We start from the raw sequence: 6000 nt of genomic DNA, 5'->3' as shown, positions 1-6000 counted from the left end.
GGACATACTCTAGATTGAATCATCAGTAGAGGTCTAAACATTTCATCCATTGTTATTAAGGACGTAGCACTATCTGATCACTTCTGTATTTTCTTTGATATATTGATCTCTGCTACCACTGAATCTAGATCTGTCTCTGTCAGAAAGAGATGCATTAACAAAAACACTAGTGTGCTATTTATGGAGGCTATATCTTTAACACCAAGCATTTCTGCAGACTCTGTAGATCTTCTCCTTGATTCCTTTAACTCAAAAGTTATGAATGCTATTGATGACATTGCTCCTGTGAAAGTCAGCAAGAAGACTGGCAGACAGAAATCAGCTTGGAGAAAATCAACAGCAGTTCAGAGTATGAAAAGACAATGCAGAAAAGCTGAGCGGATGTGGCGGAAGATGAAACTTGAAATTCTTTTCAAGACTTTCGTGCTTTCAATGTGGAACTAGGCAAATCTAGACAGTCATTCTTCTCAAACCTTATAAACAGTAACTTAATATCTGTAGTTCTATCTATCTGTCGTTCTCTATGTCATTCTGTCTCTCATTCGGTTATTCTGTTAATTGTTCCATTCCTCCCATCCATTGGCCGTTCTCTCTCACTATAATGTAAGGTATTAATATAAGAATATATTATATACTAACTAGATTTTTAACATTCTGAATGTTATTCTTGTCATATTCCTGTCTCCAGATATTGCTCTTTCAGTGTAAATCTGTACATCTGTTTTTCCCCACTTTAACATCCACTGGTCAAAATGGTATAAATCTAACCACTTAGGAAAGTAATAGCACACATTTTGAGATATGCAAGCACCACTAAAAATAATTGCTTCAAATGAATACTTCAAATTATTCATAGCCACGTAAACCAATACTGCAGAGAGAGATACATGTGGCTCTTCCAGATGAATGGTAATGTGGAAACAGCACCTCTTGTTAGAATACACATCCCCTACGGTGAAACTATAGTGCTTATGGACTGATGTAAATGATTTGCCTCCACCGCATGCCGTTGTATATGTAAATGAAAGCTCCTTGAAAGTGTCTGCAAAAAAACATTTGCAGAGGGGAATGATGAAGTGCTCCCTATCCTACTGTATTCCTCTGTTTGCGCTAAGCAAGGACAATCTATTGTCATGAATATGACAGCGTCTGTATGAGTAATTACTGCAGCCCACTGCACACTGTCCAGTTTCCCTTCCGTCTAATGGGAGAGCACAGAACTAATGCTCAGAAGAGTTTGAGAGTGATCCTCTGATGAAATGAGATGAGGCAGTGGTGTGGGTGTACGTATGGTAATCCATTTGATTACTCTGGTGCACCACAGGTGGTTGTAAACATGAAAATTGCGTCACATTTCTTCTCAGCAAATCAGAAAGTTTAAAAGATCATTATTGACTTTGTGGGAAAGAGACTGCTGAGGTGTTGACATCCTAATGGACTAGGTCTATGATTAAATGTTTGCCTGCACCCTCACTCACATGATAAATGCTGCTCTCATCGAATAGTGAGATATCATTTTCAACCAGCATGACTCATCCTCTCAGCTTCTACTGCCAAGAACAGAGACACAGGATTTAGAGCAGCACTCTCACAGTGGAACTCTTCCATTCCCAAGCTCAAAACAAGAAACTGGGAACTAACTTTGTTTCTTCAAGAAAATGAAAAGAGAGAATAGCTGTTCGGTCATTATGTCGATTTGTAGGCCAATCCAGCAGGATAATTCACCACTGGTTCCCTTGGGAATTTCTTAGGTTTTTAAGAATAGTTATAGGATTATGAATAAAATAATGTGTGTTGAAAAAACTTAGAAAGACTTTTTTTTTTAAATTCCGAAGCAGTTGCTACAAAAAGACTTATAGTTTATTAAGAATACAATGTCTTAAAAATGTTTTTCTAATATGGAATTTATGTTGTAGATCAAAACATCTCCTCAAAACAATATAAACCACGGCCCTAATTTTGTTGTAAATTGTCATTCTCAAAACCCACTGACAATTCCTTAGAGAATCCATGGCTCAAAAATGCTCATTTCCAACTGGGTAATAGGACAACAAACTGAATAGCTTTAGTTGTAGATAAGCTTAGGTTTATAGGCTTTAGTTATGATGCTTTGCTGTTGTCACATAACAAAACCTTGGCAGAAATAATCAATTACAAAATTTAATATGCAAATAGAAAGAAGGCCGGTGCAAATCTGCATGCAAATATACATGTGCGTACTGTAGTAAAAAAAAAAAGATGTAAATAAAACTCCGATTATTGAATTGTACTCATTTTAGTTTTTCTACTTTAAAATTTAATGTTTAATTCAATGTGTTACTTGTTTATTTGTAATTGTGATACCAGCATTTTCTGAGTAAAAATCATTTCTATACCAACATTTTTCAGTATGTATGTGTATATCTATCTATATACAGACACACACACACACACACACTGAAACATATTATATGTTATATATACATTAATGTAATATTCAATACATTTAATAAAACAGCATGTTAACTAGTTTAGCTTTAAAATCTTGCAGCAGCAGTAGTAAAACAGTAAAAGTAAAACAGAATGCTTGAATATCAACTTCAAACTAAATTTTCCAACAAATCTTTTAATCAGAATTGTCTGCAAAATGTAATAATAAATATACTTATCTTGTTTATAAGAACTGGCTAATGAATCTATCTGTAGATCAGATGGTAAATTTGTAGATGTTGTAGAGTGAATGTGTGCACTTGCTTAACACAGCTGAAAAATATAAACTTATTTAAATAAACTAATATAATATATCATCTTTAAATGTCAAATTATTGAGTGCAAAGAACAGATAATTGTGGTAAAATCTCTCAGTTGTTCATAGATTGCTTCAAAAGTGCAGGCTCAAAATTTGGAGCAAGATCTAAAGGCCAGAACAGGGGAAATGTGATGGTATTTAACGAAATAAAAAGTCAATAAGTGAATTTATAAGTAAGTTATATTTTAAATAAGCTATTAAGCAGCATATAAGTTGTTGTTTATTACCGCTGCCAGTTAATACAAGCTTGAGCTGTTTTTTTCCTGTAGGGAATACAATGCTGCCTTGAAAGCACTGTAATAATGCGTAGTCGTCCAGGAAGTGACCATTGAAGCACCAACCCAGCTAAAAAAAAATATCTTAAACCAGCCTAAGATGGTTTACTTGTCATAACTGGTTTATGCTCTCCCAACCTGGATACGCCACGGTGTTCAACCAGCTAAAAAGTGTTCGAAACCCGTTATAAAAAAAGCCAGCAAATCAGCTTCGTTCCTCACAAAAGAAGATGCTCCAGTCGACGAATAAATATAACCCAATGAAAGGATTACTACACTCTAAAAAATGCTGGGCTGTTTTAACCCAACGTTGGGTCAAATATGGACTAACCCAGTTTTTGGGTTAAAAATGTAATTGAAAAATGTAACCCAACAGTTTGGTTAGTCCATATTTGACCCAACGTTGGGTTAAAACAACCCAGCATTTTTTTAGAGTGTACATACATCAAAGTGACACTTCACTAGAAGAGGAGATCTGGAGACCACGGGCTTCCATTGGCTCATGCACCCTGCGCAGGGAGGAGGTCTGCACTATTTATCTGGGATATGAGCGCACCATCTGTCTTTCCATCAGCCAATGAGCGCTTTAATTCCCACTCTATTCACCGGCGGTGTCTTCATGTAGTGTACAGACTGCACACTACAGACTGCACACTACAGACTGCAGATGAGAGAGAGGCGCACTGCCCTGTGACGTCGCGAGCGAGCGAGGGACAGTAACGTTACCGAGAGCGCGAGGAAGCAGAGTCGTCGTCGTCCGTCGTCCGTGTGCAGCTACCGTGTTTCTTTTTTTGTTGTTGCCGATATTACATCATATATATATTCAGTCCTGACTGGCTTCCACAGAGGATACTCTCATGAGCCGTTTAATTCCCATCGATATTTGGTATTTATTTTTTACCTGCAAGTCTTTTAGGCGACGGAATCGTGGCAAGTACGCAAGCGTCTGATGTTCGTACGATTAGCGAAAAACGACAGTCCGTCGGAGGTGTGTAAACAGTAGTGTGTCAACGTTTACGTCAATCACAATCGCTTCTTTTTTTTTTGCGTGTGCGATTTGTTTGTATTTGTTGTCAGTCGTTGTAATCGAGCAATACATTTACGCGAAGCACAACTGAATAGCTTGTTTTCTGATTATTATAATTTTTTTATTTAAAAAGCATTCGACTGTTATTTAATCACCTGAACATTTAAAAGCAATTGTGCAAGGTTAATCTCGCACACAAGCGACGCACGCAATATTAATCGTACAAGAGCAATTTCACGCGCAGGCGGATGAAGTTTAATACGAAGCTGTGCGTAGTGAACGCCTAGCGCGAGCAATTAAAAGAGCATATTTATTTACCTGTCGTCTTACTAGGACGCACACACACACAGAGTGGCTATATCAAGCATCCCTCAAGGACCATCTCCACAGACCGTACCCAAAAGAGCCTGCACGACGCAGTAAGTAATTGCGTGTGCGATTTGTTTGTATTTGTTGTCAGTCGTTGTAATCGAGCAATACATTTACGCGAAGCACAACTGAATAGCTTGTTTTCTGATTATTATAATTTTTTATTTAAAAAGCATTCGACTGTTATTTAATCACCTGAACATTTAAAAGCAATTGTGCAAGGTTAATCTCGCACACAAGCGACGCACGCAATATTAATCGTACAAGAGCAATTTTACGCGCACGGAGACAGAAGTTTAATACGAAGCTGTGCGTAGTGAACGCCTAGCGCGAGCAATTAAAAGAGCATATTTATTTACCTGTCGTCTTACTAGGACGCACACACACACAGAGTGGCTATATCAAGCATCCCTCAAGGACCATCTCCACAGACCGTACCCAAAAGAGCCTGCACGACGCAGTAAGTAATATAATTGTGTGCAGTAATTGTTCTCGTCAGGGGTCGCATCTACCTTACAGTGAAACAATTTCATTGAATGTGTCTTTATGAGGTTGCTTTGCAGTTTCGAGCCACCACTCACAGACGCGGTGCTCAGAAACAGCAGTTTAGCTGATGCAGTGTAGAAATCCCACTAAAACGTGGTTGCAATGGGCCCTGCAGCGTAATTGAGGGACAAGTTGACCTGAAGTGTTTTTGAGGGCTAGTGTTCTCGAGTCTTGCGTTTGGATGGTCGCTGTCCGCGGTGCTGAAACAGATGACAGCTGATGTAGAGCAGTGTTTCTCGATCCGGGTTCTGTGGGAGCACCAGTACTGCACATTTTGGATGACTGCTCCAAGACCTAAAATGGGTACAATGAAAAGAAGGAAAAAAAAGTTAAAGTTGTAATTTATCTTAATTATATTATGTAAATAATTGACATATTTAAAAGACAATACATATCATTTTGCTGTTAAAATTGTTTGAATCGAAAATGTTTTGTTTTTGCACTGAGCTCTTTTTATTTTTGGCCTTTAAATAAAGTATTTTTTTGAGCCGTGTCTACCATTATGTGTGCAAGCTCCTCTCCTTGTTGAACTTTGTTTTTCTTTCTTTTTCTTTTTCTTTTTTTCCCCACTGTAAAATTGTAAACGTTTATTAATGAGTCTTAATAAATCTTAATTACCTTATTTAAAGAGATTTATTTTTATTATATTGAAGACCACGCATAGGCTGTTTTGCAGTGAAATATATATTTTTTAAAAATTAAATTCCCTGTGTGATCCATCAAAGATGCATTTTATTACTTTTTAATTTGAACTATTATTATTATTTAAAAATGTATGATGTTTAGTTTATAGCATCATAGTCGGGTTGCATGTGCACTGAAGAAAATTGCAGAAATTCAGAAATGAATAGTACATATCACAAATAATTACAAAGTATCGGGAAAAGTAACACATTGAATTAAATGTGAAATTTGGAATTATAAAGACTGAAATAGTATTTTCTTGTAAAACACACTCCAGTGAGTATAAACAACAGTTTTACATTGTGGGTGAT

At 36.9% G+C, this 6000-nt stretch overlaps 1 protein-coding gene across 1 annotated transcript in view; it reads left to right on the top strand.

Moving 5' to 3' along the window:
• The first annotated feature begins 4525 nt into the window (after nt 1-4525).
• LOC107595614 (gamma-aminobutyric acid type B receptor subunit 1-like) overlaps nt 4526-6000 on the top strand; it is a 116894-nt gene continuing 115419 nt past the window's right edge. Inside the window, exon 1 of the mRNA XM_016286079.1 lies at nt 4526-4919. The gene's annotated coding sequence lies outside the window, so the exon portion shown is untranslated. The remainder of the gene's footprint in view (nt 4920-6000) is intronic.

This window comes from Sinocyclocheilus grahami, unplaced genomic scaffold, assembly GCF_001515645.1.
Source record: "Sinocyclocheilus grahami isolate Dianchi unplaced genomic scaffold, SAMN03320097.WGS_v1.1 scaffold205.1, whole genome shotgun sequence".
Classification (NCBI taxonomy): domain Eukaryota; kingdom Metazoa; phylum Chordata; class Actinopteri; order Cypriniformes; family Cyprinidae; genus Sinocyclocheilus; species Sinocyclocheilus grahami.
The sequence above is the reverse complement of the archived record's forward strand: the minus strand, read 5'-3'. Positions and strand labels throughout refer to the sequence as shown.